Raw genomic sequence first — 19,388 nt, forward strand, 5'->3', positions numbered from 1 at the left:
AAACCAAAAGTCTAATGTCACTCAAAATTACTCACTAACTGACTTACACTATTACTACAAAAAAGCAGTCAGGTCTTCACAAATCCACAAGACAAATTTGATTTCCTGGATTCAGCTGTGGAGAGAAGCTCTGTGATAATACCAGTTCTCAGTGGTGAATTTGGGGATTCATGAAGTCGCCTACTAGATCAAGCCCGCGCCAAGGAACATGGTTTTATTTACTAGACAGTAAGTGGACACAGCAGGTTCAAGTCTGAGGGCAGATGTGTCTCAGCTGATAAAATGTTGCAGCGGAGCGTTTGCTTATTTCAGTTTAAAAGAGACAGAAAAACCATATCAGTAGGCAGCTGAAACAGAGTGAACTTCATGGTCGGTAACTTTTTGCAAGAATCTTTTTAGAAACAGAAAAAGCCATGTGTTCACTTCATGATTGTGTTTATGAAGTGAACACAATCGTAGCTATGGGCAACATGAGGAGTTAAAGTGATGTATAATCTTGGCTCCATTTTCCATTTCTTTCTTCTGTTTGTTTGTTTTTTGTCTTGTTTATTAATGTCTTTGTTTATTAAGCATGAAGTTGTCAGAGGTCTGTCAACTTAACAGTATCTGCATAAATGCAACTTAAATCTGCACTTGTCAACATTTTTATATTAACAATGAATCAAAGGACTGTATATAATGTGAAAGGGGTCACTTGAGAAACCCACCAAGAATTATTGTCCAACTCTGCAGTTCCACTCTTATCTACTGGGTTTTAGTGTCTTTAGGCTGACTGGTTTGGTTTTACAGTCTGCAGTCTTTACTGTTCTGCTTCACTTTCAGCACTCTCAGCAACCCAATGTCAAGTCTCAGCAGGCCTATTTTCAGCAAAAAAGCTCCGATAAGTCAAGCTATGTCAATTAATTCATAGGACATCTAAAAACTGACATTTCATGGAGAAAACATAAGTAATAAAATAGAGAGTGACCAGTTACCTCTTCATGATGACTATTAAAGATCTAAAGAAAAGAGATCTTAGACACTGTTAACAAATAAAGCTAATGAATGATCATAGTGGAGCATTTAGCAGCATTTAGTGGAGCTAGATATTTCCCTCAGGAGATGGTGGAGACCAAATCAGCGCTAAAAGAGTGTGGTTATTAGATTTACATTTGTCAGATAACCAGACACTTCATAATATGATAATATGTCAAAGTTGTGATTACAGCTTGTAAAGTATTATATCTCGACTATTAATTCTTTTTTTTTTTTTTTTTTTTTAATCTCTCTTGGACCATTTTGAACCTCTGAACTTAGTGGAACATGTTTGACCCAGTTTTCCTGATGTCATGACCCGGCTGAGGAGGACAGGGGCCATCACACTGACTTTAAGGCTTTTATTTCTAAATAAAGAATGAAGAGATGACGAAGCTCCGGGCAGGTTGCCAACTGGGAAAAGCTTTAGAAGACTAATTTGAATTAAAGCCAATTCAGTCCAAACCAAACTCTTAGTTACACACAATTCCTGTTCAAGTTTGTCATAGTCTGAATTTGTTAATTTTACCATTGGATTTGTTCTGCTTATTGCTAACTGTTTCTCACTGTCCTTCCTTCTCACACTCATCATTGTGTACTCTCCTCACTTCAAAGGCTGCTAAATATTCTTATATAGGATTACAAGAAATCACAAGTGCTCTTATTCCAGCTGCAAACACATGGAATGATTAAACACAGAAGCTCACTGGAGTGTGAAATTACCTCAACGTTATTTACTAAAAATGTAAAAGAGGCTTGATTATTTTCTCCTCAGAAACTCAAATTTCATTCTTGAATGCCCTTCACCTATATGATCTCAAAATTGAAAACCTCAGTATTGTTCCATTGTTTGACTGCCTGGGTGGATCAGTGGGTGAGGAAGTGTTCATTGTTTTCTGTCCACAGTTTGAATCTGGCTTCTCTTATACCAGTCTGTCTTATGTGGCCTTAGACACCTTTTGTACAGAATACTGCTACCAGGAGCTTTAAAGCTGTGTAACAAGACGAGCTGGGTCAAGGCTTTCTAATGATAACTACAGTTAAAACTTAAAGGACCAGTGTGTAGGATTTAGTGGCAGCTAGTGGTGAGGTTGCAGACTGCAACCCAGTGAATACCCCTCCCCTCCCATTTCAAGTATGTAGGAGAACCTACAGTGGCTGTGAAACTCACAAAAAATGTGAAAGGCCCTCTCTCAGTGTTTGGTTTGTCCGTTCTGGGCTACTGTAGAAACATGGCGGTGCAGCATGGTGAGATGTAGATATAAAGGGCTCATTCTAAGGTAATGAAAACACAATGACTCTTATTTTCAGGTAATTATACACTTATTAAAACATACTTATGAATATTATATTCCATTTCTGCCAATAGATCCCCCTAAATCTTACACACTGGTCCTTTAAAGAAGCAGTCAGCGCATTCACAAAAAAGTCTAACTGCAAAGAAAATAAAAGTCTGGGTACCTTCCTTGTTTATGGTTTACAGTACCTGAAAAATGTTTTTCAGTCTGATATTATTTCATCGGTGAAAGTATGGGTGAGATTATCTGACTACTTTAAAGTAAGGGAAGATTGTTGTCATGGTTGAACACCATAAACACTAGTGACCAGCAAAAATGTGTGTTTTAAGAAAATCTGACTGTGTTGTGACAGCATCAGTAGTTTCTGCAAAATCTGAATTATGACTGTTTTTCTGTCGGGAGCAAAGAAGGAAGTACAGTGGTTCTGTGACTTTGTGTTACAGAACCACAAAGTCTGCAGGGTAGGGGGAGTTTGAGTGGAGGGATGGATCAATAAAACATTGGACTTTAACATGGGAGACCACTGTTTGTTTCCCATTTACTACTGACTGTCAAAGTGGGTTTCTTTTAACCAGGATCACTTTCATCCCCTAATCTTATGGTTATTACTCTAACTATGACAAGGAAAGTCCCCTAACTTTAACAAAGTAGTCATTTTAACCCAAACCATGACCTTTCTCTAAATCTAATTGTTTTTTGTGCCTAAACATAACCAAACTGTTGTCAGAATTACATATATAAACAGTCTCTATACTGAAACTGATTTATTTGTAATAATTTTGGAAGGCGCTCATAACCCATGTTGTCCTGGGGATGGTGATGTCAGATCAGAAATCTCTTATATGTGTTGTTCCTGAGGGCACAGAGAAAAAACATTGTTTAATTTAGAGGACCCGTTGAAGAAAACACAAACGCTCCAATGAAACACTTTACAGCAACACTATGTAACCTTTGCTGAACATTGGTTACAGGTGACAATCTTGAGATAATGCTAAATGTAAAATGCTGAACTATTTTAACATTAGCATAAGTGGAGAAAAATTATAAAATTAGCAAACTGACTCAGTAATGTCTGTTATACAATATTTACCTAAAGTTTGCTAACAGCTATAGATAACATCAGAACACTGTTAACTCTACTGTCAATTGTGTATGTTATTAATTTCTGTGTAAAACCAATAAAGAGATTTGGAAAGAAAAAGAGTTTGCTAACAACTAAGATAAAGCTACTGGTCATGCAGCAAAGAGATAGTGTGTGCACATCCCGTACCATATCTTTAGGTCAGATGCAGGACAACAGATGAAATGAACAGAAGAAAAGTGTCTGCACACTGGATTTTCGTTCCCAAAGTCTTTTTTTGACAAGCAAGAACCACACCATTAAACAAGATACGTTTGAATGATTTATTGAAGAATGATTGATGAGGCTTGTTCTTCCACTTGCTTGCTTGGATGCAGTGTGGGCAGACTTCATGGGGAATCAACCGCGAACCCCCTCAGGGCCCCGCGAGGGAAAGAGGGAGAGAAGAAACAGGAAGAGAGAATAGGATGGAGGGGAGGGGTGCAGAATACGAGAGCAAAAGAGGAGGAGAGGGTTAGGTTGGTATTCATGGGATTGCTGGAAGAAGTGCGGTTGAGGTGTGGTCCTGCTCCTGAAACTTCCCTAGATAAGCTTTATGACCAACATGACAAAGAGCAAGGCATATATAGGCATCAAATTAGTTACATCATGCTGACATCATTACAATTTCAACACCTGATCGCAATCAGCTCATTAATAACGCCTGAAGAAAGTCACAGAAACCCGTCACAGCCCCCAAAACAATATATATCTGAGGAATGTCCTAAAAATTAATGAATATTTGTTGCAGAATATATACAGTGGGAAAGATGCAACATAGCAAAGCAAGATTTTGCAGATTTTTTACAATACAAATAATCAAAATAACAAAACTTAAAAGACCAAGTGAAAAGGAACAAATTTTAAATACCAACTCCAAGAGAAGTAAAAAAAAAAGGGGGACAACTTTTATTACCACTCCAATAAATAAATAGTGCTCTTCTCCCAAGTCTGACTCTGTTAGTGTCACTCTGAATGATTAAAATATTGATCTAAAGCCACTGGTCGTATCAGACTAACTAAGGCTGTAGCAAACCTTTGATGTATTGAGTTGAGCAAAGAACGATGTGCTATTTCTTTCTTTAAGTTAAAAAAGTCCCAACTCTTGCATCTTCCTACGTGTAGAATGAGAAGTGTTGCGTTCTGTTAAAATAAAACTGTTTGTGATTCAGTGTCTGTGTCTACTTCATTAACTCTGTTGTTTATATGAAACGCCCAGACAGCAAGAGTTCACTGCTTCATATCTTCTCATCATCCCTTTTTTATAACATGCATTGAGAGTAACAAAAGGAGTTTGAGGTCGAGGTAAAATCACTGGAAAGAGCTTGGACAGAAAAAAAAAAACCTCAATAACACCAGCTACATCCTGTTGATAGAGATCCTTGTTTATATAAAGGTGCTTTGTTTATTGTGTTGTGTGTACATTTTGATGTTGAGATATGATGCAATATTGCTCACACCAAGGGTGTTTACACATTCAGATATGCACACAAATACCATACATGCCCTGTGGCAATAACAAAAAACAGAATAATGATTAATTTATTAATGATTTGAGTATTAATAATTCATGTTATTTTAACATGTCGCAATGTTTTTTTGCATCGTCCCTGACAAATAAACTAATAGAATAAATGGGAGGAGGATGAGAGCATGTTCTATAAGAGCTTATATTAAGATAACAGTAGATGTTTGTAATGACAGATTTTCATAATAAATGCAAGGTAAATTACAATATTGAATGAGAAGGAATATATTAGGAAAAGATGAGGACAAACAAAAGTACGAAAGTAGCAGAAAGTATGATAAAGGGGATGAGGGAGGAGAGTAAAATATCTTTGGGATTCAGTGTCTAGTCAGGAACACTGAGGTCAGGGTAAGATGACACCGCCTGAATACAACCACTGGTAGGAGTGTACTTCTTTGAATACACAATGACCACGCTGTATCATGAATAAGTGCTGATATACCAGCCACCTTAACAACCTGGCTACCTCCACAAACAGACATCTGTGGCAGAATTGGCTAAACTGGCTGCAACCGTCGGCTCTCCCTTCCAGGCTTGCGTATGGCCGGTGCGGATATGAAACAACAACAAGAAGGACAACAGGAATTAAGGCTGCCCTCGGACCAGCATTAGCGCTGCTTCTAAAGACACAGCCAACAAAACCCGTTGTGTTGGCACAGAAGGGGTGCCAGTGCAGGGAGCTCAGGAAATACAAATGAAGGTTTGTTAGGCAAAACAGTTGAACCTGCAGTCAAAGGTAATTTCAGTTAGATTACATTGTAGTCTGTTGCGTGCGGCATTGTGCTACTTTGATTGTTTCGCCAGGATGAACAAGCAAATTATTCTTGCGCTAATAACTTTCCAGAGTTGTAAGATCCTGCAACAAAGGAATACAAATTATTAAGCACTGTCTTGGTGTCTGATAAGCTTTCAAGCTGGACTTCCTGGTTTGTATTTCATTTTCTCACCCATAGCAACACACCCACACCTGCACAGACTTTTGTGATTTTTAATGGTGCTATTTTTGGTCTGAAAGCAGCCTTGGGGAGAAAAAGTGGAAGACAGAGGGACCTGGAGGGTAGAGACAGAACCAGGCAGCTGTCGTCAGTTTTGAGAACAGCAGTGTGTTGTTAGGATAATTGTCTGCTATGGTCACTGCTGCAGCCAAGCTAGGGGGCTGGTGGCACTGAACCCAGGCAAGGACCATTTTAAATCTCCTCCTTACCATTTTAATGAGCTGGCTCTAGCCACAGTCCAGAGGAATTAAAGGATATGTTCTTTTCAAGTCTGTCTTAAAACAACAGTCAGGTGTCCAAATGAGCATTAAAACAGGCTTTAGTCACTGTAATCATACCTTCTGTTCATACTGATCATTTGAAGATTGCCTCCAAATGCGCTTACAAACAATGTAAGTGATGGGGGACAAAATCCACAGTCCTCGTTCAGTGTAAAAATGTATTCAAACGTTTATCTGAGGCTTCAGCTATCTGAGTTCAATTGGATATCTGCCACAGTTACAGTCTTTTAAGTAAATAAATAAACCCTCTTTGTGTCTTGATGAACAGTGATTTCCTGTTCAGCTGCAGTGGAAGGATCGTAACAAAAAGAGAGAATTTGGCACTCTGGATGGCTGAAGCCTCATATTAGCTTCAAATAAACTTTTAATACATTTTTATACAGATGGATGACTGCAGATTTTGTCCTCCATCAAATGTGCATTATGAAGGGATCTCTTAATGGTCGGTATGAACAGGAGGAATGATTACAACAAGAAAAATGTGTCGGTGTCAGCACCTGACTATTGTTTTAGGGCAGACTTGAAAAAATGTGAACCTATCCTTTAAGAGCTGCTTATAGAGGAAGCTGCCAGCTTCCTTACAGCTGGTAATCTCCAACATCAGGACAAGTCAAGTCAGGCTCATCTTTTTGAACCAGAGACTGAAAATGACAGCAGCCAGTATGAAGGATGCCAGTAAACTGTGGGCGGCTAGCTGTACATTCCCAGAAATGAACACTTAAGCGTTTTCCACTAGTATCATTTTCTGTAGGAAGAGTAGAGTAAACAGAAGAAGAGAGGCAGAGATTCTTCAGGGCGCTCTCATTCACTGTATCCTATTTTCATGATAATTTGGATCTAATATACTTGAGCAAGGAGAAGGGGCAATTTAAGCAAACAGAGATTTCCTCCTGTTATTCCAGCCACTTGGACGGATACTTGTAATGTGTTTCCTGGTTCTTGTCCAGTTTTACAACAAGTGAAGAAGATTTATACATTACAACCAGCGCTATCAGAGCCAGAAATCTGTATCCCTATTCAACAACATGAAAATGATCTAAACAAGAACTCCAAGAGCCAGCCAAAACCCTGGTTCCTTCCTTTTAAAATCAATTTATTCAACTTCTTGAGTCACAGGGGACTCGAGCCAAACCTAGCAAACAATGAGCGAGAGGCAGGTTTCACCTAAGGCATGTTTGCCGGTCTGTCACGAGGCTGGCATACAAACTCTTTCTCTAAGAAATTACATTCGTATACGTCTGAATTGTAACAGCAAATACGTTTTGCTAAAACATAACGAGAAATGTTAATTAACGTATTTGCCAAGTTGCAAAAATGTTGATATTGAATGTATGAGTGAAATGTTCAGTGACAATGACAGTAGATCTTTTTTTCCCAACAAAATCTTGTCTTGCGGTACAAAATCTGCTGGTAGAAACTACAGTAATATTAAAGTTCTTATGGTTATGTTTAGCTCTTGGTTAAGGTTAAGGAAAGATTGTGGTCTTGGTTTAATACAAAAATGTCTGCAGCAACTTGAAGCCAACTTGTTTATTAGTATTTAAGTGAAACCACAATCTTTCACTGACTTTAACCAAAGTGTTTTTATTGCTTAAACCCAATTACACCCTGAAGTCAGGATTTGCTGATTTGTCCTGTGTCTTGTACACACACCACCCTGACCTCCTCCCTCTGACTTCAGTACAATATATAAATGTAATGCTCCGTTCATTCAGAAAGAACATTGCCCGTAAACATAATCAAGTCAGCGATTATGTTTGCCAACACAATGTAATTGGGAAAACAATTTAATAGTATATGAACGTAATTTGTAGGAAACACTTGTAGCACCATAATTTTGAGTTTTAAGGATTTGTCATTGTGGAATGTGTGGTGTCATGTATGTAGCATGTGGGCTTCAGCTTTTTATACAATACAAATGAAAACAGGTTTTCTTTTAGATCCCCTCATTTCCAAAGCAGAAACACAGCTTAAAATATGCAAATTATGGTCCTTGAATCAAATTTTAATTTGGGGGATCTTTAAAATAAAACCAGTGTCATTGAATGGCTGTTGCAGGGAAATATTCCTCACTCGCTTTTTAGCTGAAAAACAGGAAACAGCTATTTCTGGAGCTCATTGGTCTACATTACAGTATTATAGGGATTGGCCGCAGCTCTATCAGTAAGCCAATCTCACCGGTTGTCTCTGTCTTTTGGCGCCAAGTCGGGAAAAATCTTGTGGTTTCTGCTTCACTTGATTTGTATATTGAGTATTGGAAATCAGTGATGAAGATGACACACCAGCGTGCTGACAGAGCCTTCGCCATCTGGGGAGCGCTGCCCTTCACTTCAGGCTACGGTGGGTCCATCAACATGGAAAAATTGTAAAATGTTAGAAAAAAGAAAACTGCAGATTTGTATCATTCACAGCTGCTCCTGGATCCTCAGATACAAACACAGACACACACGCACGCACACACACACACACACACACACACAAATGCGCAAATGCAGTTTCCATCTCAGTTGTTGCAATTGGGGAAAATAAGAAAACCTTATCTGCTACTCTCAGAATAACACTCTCAGTGCCCGGCCTGATTGAATACGTGTGTGTGCGTGTGTGCGTGTGCGTGTGGGTATGTATTTGTCTATTTGTGCTGATGCATGCATTGGCAACACTTGCTTTGCTGACCACTTGCGTCCTCTTTGTACAAGCTTGTTTAGTACGCTTTATGTAATCATTTCACACTTGCCGATTCTACTCAGGGCTCGCATGTGTTTATCCAGACTATCAATGAGAGAGAGCAACAAACAGAGAGCTTAAAGGTTGAGTGTTGGTTCTGTTATGATTTAATGCACAACTCAGCTCTGGATGGAGTGAAAGAGAGAGAGAAATAGAATAAGAAAAATAATTATGGGAGTGTGAATATTTGTATAACACCTCAAGTATAATAAGTGTGAATGTGTGTGTGTGTGTGTGTGTGTGCCTTTGTGAAAAAGCTGTTTATGTACCTGTGAGAGCAAGATCACCAAAGCTTGTGTGTGTGTGTGTAAAGATGATAATTACATGCACACATGCACCTTCCCTACAGGTAGACAGGTGCTGGCTAGATATGATTCAGTAAAACTACCATTCATATATTTTCCTGGATAAATGAATTTGAATTGCAGCCTTCCAGCACCTTTTGTTTTATTTTTAGATTGTAGTAAATCAGGTTTGAGTGGTTGTAAAGCTTAAAGTAATCCTTGAGGTCTATTTTCTGCACTGCAGAGGTTCTGCCTTCATTCCAAATCTAGCATAACAGTAGTAGAAAAACAAAACACACCTTTCTTTCTGGCCCTGCTAGCAGCATATAAAGAATGTCAATGTCAGTCAGTCGGTCACTGGGGAGGTTCAAAGCACTTAGGACCTGTTCGGTGTAAAAATGCAGCAAGTGGGGATGTTAGACTCTTAGACTAGAGTCAGTCTAATGAAATTGCCCTGCATTTCCACCCAAACAGAATGTTTAAGGTCTCATGTAGGTGATCAGGAAATACTAAGCACATGATGCGGCAGTAAAAAGAGTGTATTGGACAAAACAGGGTGATCGAACATCACTAGAGTCAGTGACTTCTCCGTTTTCAAAATACAAGACCATGAAACAAAGGATTTGACTTTCAAATCTATGGGAGGCAGATGCAGTTCATGACGAAATAGTCTGTTCAGATGAAGCAGGGTGAATTTTTGCATTTATTTGCAACATCAAATATGCTGAGATAAAAATGAAATGCCGCCTGCATTAGATTTTTTTAGTCATGCTAGCGGCATGACTTCATGAGAGGCAACGTCAGTCAGTCCAGACTGAAATATCACAACAATTATATCACAGCAAAGATGATGAATACTAACAACTTTTTATCTAGTGCCACCATGAGATTCACACTTTTGGTTTTGAATAAAATGTCAACAACGACTGGATGGATTTCAATGAGATTTAGTACACATATTCAAATCTCCCTCAGGATGAATGTTAATGATATTGGTGATCTCTTCGCTTTTCATCATCAGGTCAAAGTTTCAATTTGTCCAATAGGCCTATTTTAGTTTATGACTAAATACCTGCAAAACTAATGACTCAGCTGTACTTTGTGTTTATTTCTAATTAGCAAATGTTAACATGCTAACACTTCTAAACTAACTTGGTGAACATGATAAACATTACATCTGCTGAGCATCAGCATGTTAGCATTGTCATTGTGAGTCTTGTTTTATCAAAATAATGAAGTAACATTTGTAAAGAACATATCTGTAAACTAAGAAAGTGTTTATGCTGAGTGATAGAAAAAGGGTCACTAACATATTTTCTTTGTTTTTTTCATTTTATGGAAAAGAGTGTTGTCTTGATTAAATATTAAAAAGGTCAACAATGACACAAGACTTTGTTTACTTTTTCAATATCTAACCAAAACTATCTATCCCTAATGTTAAAGTTCAAGAATATATCAATTCATGGACTGGAAAATAAAATGTCAGTGAATCTTATCCACACAGTGGGTGTCCTCTCCTCCAAAACTATGAGGCAGTTGTTTGTACATTTATTTTTAAGGAGACAGGGTTGTGCTGAGAGACTAGTGAAAATCTGACTGTGTGTCTTTAATTTTGCTTAATTTCAGGTTTTCTTGGTAAAACAACAGATTTTCTAACCTTCTTTTAAGACAGTCGAACAGTTGTACAAGTTAGTGGTGGATGTAACATGTAGCTGCTGAAAGACAGACGTGATTTTATGTCATCAGGTAGAATAAGAGAGTACACTGGTAACTCTGATATTTAATGAATATCTTACATGCATTCAAAGTTAAGCGCTCAATTACATATTCTTGCAAAAATATTTAGAACTAGAGCAGAGAAGTGCAAGGCCCAGCAAACTTACATCAGCTTGCAAAAACACTTTTCTCACATTGAAAAAAAAAAAAATAGAAAAGGGCTGAAAACTTCTCAGCTCTAAAGCCAGACTAACCCATAAAATGTTTAGATAGGACAATAAACGTCATTTAGTTGAAAAGACATCAATCCAGCACATCATGGTAGTGGCTCCCTCGTGGTTTTCCTGTCACGGTGTTTCCTCTGGGTTTCAAGGTAACATGCAGTTTGTGTAGCAGAACTATCTTTTTTACAGCATGGTGGCTTTTTCACATGTAGATGCATCCTCATCTTGTCATGTTTACCAGTTAGTTACATACAGTAAATGAGGGATTTAATTAGCTGATCTGTCACTAGATTAGTATCGGCTATTTCTGACCTTGTGGTGCCGACCGTTGACTTCAGTACGGTTCAAAAGTTCAATCAGTTTCTGTCTCAATCTGTCACCTTTTTCATTTTAATTCCATCACAGCTCTTTAGCTCTGAAATGTTCTTCTTTGAATTATGCAGATTACATAATAGAAATGATGTTTGTTTACAGGCACTGAGGGACAGTCAGTAAAGAGTTTGTTTTGGCTCAGTTTTTGCTTGCTACAACTGTGTCGCCGTAGTCTCAAGACAAACCAGCTAATTAATGAACAAGAACAATTAAGAACGAGTTTGCGACTGTCTGGGATCGTCAGTTCGAATCAGGGAAAAGGATGAAAAAGTGAAAATAAAGGAGCAGCTGGCTGGGTTGATGATGGCAGGGCTACCAACACCCATGAATATGACCAGAGTTGACTGATGCTTAAAATATAACCATCCAATTCCTGAGGATGACAGATTACATGAAAAGCTGCCAAATGACTGAAGCCATTTTCACAAACTGCAACAGAGCCCAGCATTTTTAACAGCTGGCTGCAAGGCAGACATCCAGCCAAAGCTGACAGAACGCTTTCCATATTTTAATTGATTATAATTACAGTGATAATAGTCCTGTGTAATCATAGCCCATTTTTTCAGTAATGAAAAAGTGTTAGCAATATGGTTTTTGCCTTCCATGCTTGGCACAAAAACACACAAACAGGTACACAAAGAAGGGATTTCTGAATTAGCACAGATTATACAATCAAGCAAAAGAAAACAAGGGAGAAAAAACAGTGACAGACTTACGTTAGCATACTAAATTTAGCAGGGTAATGAAGTCTGTCTATTTGGCTAAATTACATTTGGCAGAACAGTGACCTCCTGCTTGTCTGGTCGGATATCTAGTGTCCCAGTCGTGGCTGATTAAATCTGTTTTTTGGGGATGATGTGATTGCAGAAAGACAGAACAGGATTCTTTGTTTTTGAGAAAGCATTATACAGTCTTTGTAATGTAGTAGGGTTAGCTGGTCCACCTTAAAGGGCAGTCCACCTTAAGTGAGCCTGATCAGGTTCCATTGGGCATCAGGTATAGCTCATTTATGCTCTTCTATATACTGTATATACCAGGCAAACCGTCAGGCTGCAAAGACGCTGCCTCTCATCCCCGTGGTGAGTTGATTTGAGGTATTTATGTGAGCTGCCTTTGTTTCTTTTATTTGTATGCGTTGGGTTCCTGTATGTGCCTCGGAGGGTTGACATATTGTTTTAATGTTATGGACCAGATTTTCCAGACCAGATAAAGAAGTGAATGCCTGTTCCGGCCCTATGTGAGAGCTGATTTAACCCATTTCGTGACTGTTAAGGTCAAATCTTCAAGACCTCCTTTAATACCCATTTAGTGATTTTGGTCATTGTGTAAATGTTTTTTTTTCTTTTGTTGTAGATTTTATCTTTATGTACTTTATTCATGTTCTAAAAGAGTTTTACTTAATAGTAGTAGATGTGTATATATTTCCCATCTGCACACCTTAATGCTTCTTTCTGTTGATCCAGGAAGGGGGTCATGGGCCTGTTCAAGCTGGGGCCTAGTACGCCGAGTAACCACTGGCTCTATTGCATGGTTGAGTGTTTGCATCATGCGCTTCTTTAGTTTTCTTTAGTTTTGTGTGTGTGTGTGTGTGTGTGTGTGTGTGTGTGCGTGTGTGTGTGTGTGTGTGTGTGTGTGTGTGTAATTTCACCAACCTTTTACATTTGTCTGGAGTGGTTCCTCCTCTAAATTTTCCCCGGCCTGGTAGACCTGACTAGTAGTTCTTACTATAGATATAATTGTTCCCATACCTTGTTTTTTTAGTAATGTTAGTGTTCAGGTTTTCTTAATATGTTTAATAAACATAATTGTCCTTAACCTTGGAAACCTTGTCTCTGCTATCTCCTTTGTGTTGTATGAATGTTGTTAAAATAACTGTTAATGGTTAAATCCTCCTCCGCAGAAAGTTGTTCCAGCCTTTGTTGTGTTCATCCCTCCTGAGACTTTATCGCTGTCCTGCTGGGTTTATCAGCACCACTGAGCATCTCAAGGTTTGAAGATTCATCTGTCTTACTCAGTATCAGCACTGCTGTTTTAGCTTTGCTTTTCCCAGTGAAATAAATCAATATCACAGCATTTGCCTTGGTGTAAGACTGAAAGGTGAAAAACCAAACAAGTGATTGACAGTGTGCTTTATATAGTTGCCCCGGGCAACTTAACAACCATTACTGTTGAGCTCTGAATAACAAAGCTCTTGAATGTGTTTTTGTCACTTCTGCTTTCGGAGAAAAAAAAAGAGATTTGAATAACCGGATGCCTTGTGTTAAAGGTAGACTCTCTATAGCAACCCAAATACCAATGTAAGACCTGGCTAGACACCTTTGTTACGTAGTCTCTGTCTCTCTCCCTTTATTTTCTGTTTTCTTTTTCTACTGAGAACATCATAATAAAGACATAAAATGCCCCCAAAAATACTTTATAAAACAGTGAGTGGAAAATATTCAAGCAAGCCCACCTGTGGTTCCTGCCAGACTACCAGCTTATGTTATAAAGGTGCAGATATTTTCCTAGAGCAGTAACACTATAATGCATGGCCATTGTTGGAGTCAGACAGCCTATTGCTTACACACCATAGTGCACCAAATTGCTATTTAATGTTTTACGTTGCAAAACATTAGGCTGCTATTGGAAATTTGAAAACATGCCCTACATTACGACCTGATTCCTGGCCCTGTGTGTGGCCAATTTTTAGTTAGGATGTTCCTATTTGTTCCTCATGGGTGCGTTCTCTTTCCCTGTTCTGGGAGAACATGTTTTAATCACCTGTAGCTACAGGATTAGACGCTGTATCACCCACAAGACATAATGTCCTCTACTGGCTTTGGTCAGGCCCATAGGCTGTATATAAAGATAGATATAGCAAGGTGTGATGTCACCCATTGGTTTGCACTGAAGCTGGTTTGAAGCCCAGAGTCACAGCTTTCCTTTTTGTTTGGAGCCGGGACCGTCCTAACGCTCTGGAAACATGCCCCGCTACTTCAGACCAAATCGAACACTAGCTTACTGGGAACACTACACGGTGCACACTTGGACTAATGTTAGCTACTTTAGCTAAATCATGCTAAACAGAGCAGGTAATCAAGTAACATTAAACTTATTGAAATATTGCAACAATAGTGCAACTCAGTGTTAGTTTGGAGCCATGGAGAGCAGCAGGTGAGCGAATCACAGCTGTCAATCAACACCCACACAGCAGACCTCAGAGCTAATATACATCTGAAAATCTTATTAAAGGAGCATTAATTTCCAAAATGACCACCAGCACACTTATTAGACGGTTGAATTTAGCAATTGAGACCATAATGTGTTGTTGAAAAAAAATGATTGACTTAGTATTTCTAGAGAGAAGTTGATGCTTTTTGAATGGGAATCAGTTGAAGCCAGGGATTTTTTTCAGGGAGTCAGCATCTAAGGTACTTTAAGGTACTTCCACATTGACTTCAGCCTTAATTCATGACAGTAACTGCTCGGTCTAGCCGCTCTTCTCTTGATGCAGGCAGTTCAGGTTTTATATCCTTGGTTAAAAGGGTAAATAGTCCAAAACAACAAATAAAACAATTTACTTTTCCCTTCTTGGCATGGAACAACTCAACATCCAGCCTTTGCTCTCTTGGTATCTCTAAAGTGTATCTCATACTGTGACAGTCTATAAACCAAAGCTCTTCTCTTAGTGACACTTAAACAGCATTTATGTAACTGTTTTACTGTATACATGTATATTAAAGGGTGAGTCGATTACTGTTTTGTTTTGGTTTTTTTTAGTTTTTTATATCATTCTGTAGCTTTCCAGTAGTGTTCCACATGTATTCAAATCTGAAAATTCAAATTTTGGTCTAAGTATGTATGTTTTAGCATCAAAATACCATTTTCCTAAGCCGGTCTAAAAACTTGTGTCGTAGGTTTCTGCATGATGATGATGCTACATATAAACCGATATAAACCCCCTAGCCCACCTATCCAGTAGCCACAGAGAGGGACTGAACACTCACTGTTGCTGCTGCTCTGCTAAACGTGCTAGCAGACATACACAGACGGAGCACGCACTGTTGCTGCTGCTCAAAGTTTGACAAATAAACTCTGAGTTCTCCTCCCGCCAGTAAACAGTTCTGGATCAAAGCGGAATCCAGTGTGACTCGTGGGTGTTATTCATCCTGAAGCTCCGACTCTGCTCCCGGCTCTGCTCCCGGCTCTGCTCCCAGCACTCAACAGCTGTCTATCCCTCCGCTCTGTCCTGTGCATTTATAAACATCTCACACGCTGAGACTCAGCGCTGCAACATTGCTCACAGTATATCTGGACAATTTTTTGTGCTCTTACATACAGCGAGCGAGTGTGTTAGGAAGACGTGTGTTTGTGAGGTGGGGGTGGCACTCTAACCCATATCACTGCTTTTTGGTAACAGCTGAGTGGGCGTTTCCATTTGAACAACCTGGAAAAAAAAACGCAGATGGAGTCATCCTTTAGTCGTGACTTCAGTTGACAGTAGTGGCCGGCTGGTACAACGTGTAGAGTGGGAGGAGATTGTGGAAGAAAAGATTACAAATGTGGTCGGATACAGTGTAGGATGCAGCTTTGCAACCTTGAAAACAGGTCAAAAGTGAAACTTTGATTTTAAAAAAAAAACATTCTTTCTCTTTTCTTAAGGCATAATTTTAAAAAAAAAAGCCAGACATGAACACTGTGTTGAGACACATCATTTTACTGTTAATGTGCTATCAATGTTTAATTTCTAAGTTTCTAAATTTTTAAGTAAAAGCTATTTAACATGTCAGCAACAGAACAAAGATTCTGTACAAAAAAATCCATTTCCCTTCTCAGCCTCGTCAATTAAAGATAAGTGGTGTTTTTGACTTTGCAGTTGACTACAGAGACCTCACCATCATGTATATTTTTTTCACAGCATTTTTAGTTCACTGTTTCTTCGCCTTTAGTGTGCAGCGCGCCCCTCTGGGTATGCGCTCTAGTGTTAAATGGTCCTTGTCTTGTTGCTAAAAAGGGAAATATGAAGATGGTAATGAAGGAAGAGTAAGAGAAAGAGAAACAAGCTATTGTTAGCAGTCTTTCTGACACTGGTACAGCGATGACGCAAGGGGAGAAGAGATGACCAAGACGGAAAGACACAAGAAAAAGGAGAGAGAGGCAGAGAGCGGGGGAGAGGAGGACAGGAGAGAGAGTACAAAAGAAAAATATAGAGTGATGAGAGGATGTGGAGAAAAGTTCTGAGAGGATCAAAAAGGCTGCGTGTCTAAAGAAATGAAAGCAATCATGAGTTGAAGTGCCTCATCATGAGTCCTCAGGATATCCGAAATTGTAGAATGAAATTGTGTGTGTGTGTGTGTGTGTGTGTGTGTGTGTGTGTGTGTGCTCATCGCATCCTTGTGAGCACTTCAAGAACCAGATGACAATTCACAGGAAACAGGACTGTCTGCTGTGAACTCACGTCAAATGAATTGAACTGGCAACCTGTAAACAGCAAATATGTAATAAAGACTATGACACACTTATTGTCTTCAACATAGCTCATCTAGAGCTAAATCAAGTGTCCTATATATATATATTTGACCCATGTACCTCAGTGTCAACCATGTAAAGGTATAATGTTATAAAATGTATGTGGGTGACAAATAAAAGGAAAAATCACCATAAAGAGTCTTAGTGAGAGCTCCAGTGCTCCTTGGTATCTCTGTGACTCCACAGGAGGGATGAACACCAGTCTTCCAGGAGATATTCCCTCATTTGGTGTTTTGATGATGGTGGCGGAGAGCACTGTCTAACATGAAGCTGTAGTCTATGACTCACATCACTTTCCTACTTGTCAAACTATTCAGTGACCCCTTGGGGCATTGTCATCAGAATAAGAAGACTAAGAGTCTACAGCCATGCTAGATGCTCTATCAGGCTGTACAATTAGACACAGTGGTGCTTTGAGCTACATGCTCACAATGGCATGCTGATATTAGACAGATATAATGCTGATCATGTTTACAACTTAATATAGCATGCTAGCATGCTAATATTTGCTAATTAAACAAAAAGTACAGCTGAGGCTGATGGGAGTGTCATTAGTTTTACAGGCATTTGGTATTAAACCAAAACGTATTGGACAAATATGCATATTGTCCTGATGACAAGGGATGGGACATGAATGTGGGAACCAAATTTCATGGCAATCATCCAACAGTTTTTAAGATGTTTCACTCAAAACCACAAATGTGAACGTGGCGCTAGAGGAACTAACAGGGGATCACCAAAGTCATTAGGATACATTATCTGGGATTCGTGAATGTCTGTACAAAACTTTGGGCAAATCCATCCGTAGATGTTGAGATATTTTTCAAGATAAATGACAACTCAGAGGAAAAGTCAGGAGATCACCAAAGTTATTAGGATTCATCCTGTGGGGACCATGAATATTGGTACAGAATTTCATAGCAATCCAACCAATTGTTGTTGAGATACTTTAGTTCGGACCAAAGTGGTGGACTGTTCAGCCATGCCACACCTAGAGACACATCCATAGCTTAGCTAAACATGTTTGGACAAGTGGACCCAAACCATGCAAAGAAGTACCCCTACCACATCATAACAGAGTCACAGGACCACCGCACTGTACCGTTCCACTGGTGCAAACCAAACATGCATTTGTCAAGGATATGGTGAAGGATGACTCAGCTGACCATATGACAATTTTTTCTCCTACCATCTGTGCCTCAATTATAAACCCTCTTTCAAAGTTACTTCTTCTTGGCAAGAGGATCCTTTCCTCTTGCCACTTGATCCAAAATTGAGATTCAGTTGGGCCTGTCATGACTGAGTATGATTTGTATCACGCAGTACAACCATATGGAAACATCTTTATTCATTTTTTCCCATTAATTTACTCTGACATTTCCTTTAATTTGTCACCCATCTGTTTGTTGGTACTATTTTTGGGTGTTGCTGCTTTCATTTAGTCTGGAGTTGCATGCTGTTAACTGTGAGAAAAAAATATTTGTTTAAAATGGGATAGTGATTGAAAAGGAGGTCAGCGTTCATTTCACTGAGTAAAAAAGAAAAAAGAAAAGTACTTCGGAAAATTATACCATTATAAATAGGCTCAATCAATCTAGGACCATCCAGGGTAGAGGAAAATAGCGAGCTAGCAAACATGGATGTAAACAACACAAGTTTCAAACTTTTTTTAAAAATTGGTTGCACAAATGTTTTATGAAGAAAGGAACATGTTTGTCAGGCCTCAAGGATACTGTTGCACTCAATGTAAACAGAACTTTGTTTTATAGAGGAAAACTCCACTGGCTGCCTTTAACCTGTGACCAAACCTCATTTGAAACCTAATAGAGTAATAGTAGCTGCCACTCCATGACCAAATTGCTTGAATATAAGCCTGAACTTTAGCCAAACATTGTCCCTCACCGAAGTGGTTTCAGTTCCTGAAATCTCTTAGCTTTCCCACGTGAGAAACAAGTGAAATTAGCATTCCCAACTTGTACTGCAATCACTAATGAAATTTGACGATGTAATGTCTATTACACAAAGTTTGAAGAGACTGTCTTTGAGTGGTTCTCTCCTTAAACTTCTGTGTAACTCGTTTGATAAAGGAATGAGAGCTACTCATAACCAAATTCAGATCCCATTAAGATTTAATCAGGCCCCAGGGAACAAGAGAAGATTGAACAAAGGATCCGAGAATTGTGCAGAAACCTTTTAAGTGTCTACTTCAGGCCTCGTACCATTTATTACATCCCTATTAGCTACAGATAATTTGTAAAATTCTCAAGCTAACTCTATTGGTGAAGAACAGCCATGTTGCAGGTGCTTTTTAAAATGAAAAATAT

Source organism: Thunnus maccoyii, chromosome 2, assembly GCF_910596095.1.
Source record: "Thunnus maccoyii chromosome 2, fThuMac1.1, whole genome shotgun sequence".
Classification (NCBI taxonomy): Eukaryota; Metazoa; Chordata; class Actinopteri; order Scombriformes; family Scombridae; genus Thunnus; species Thunnus maccoyii.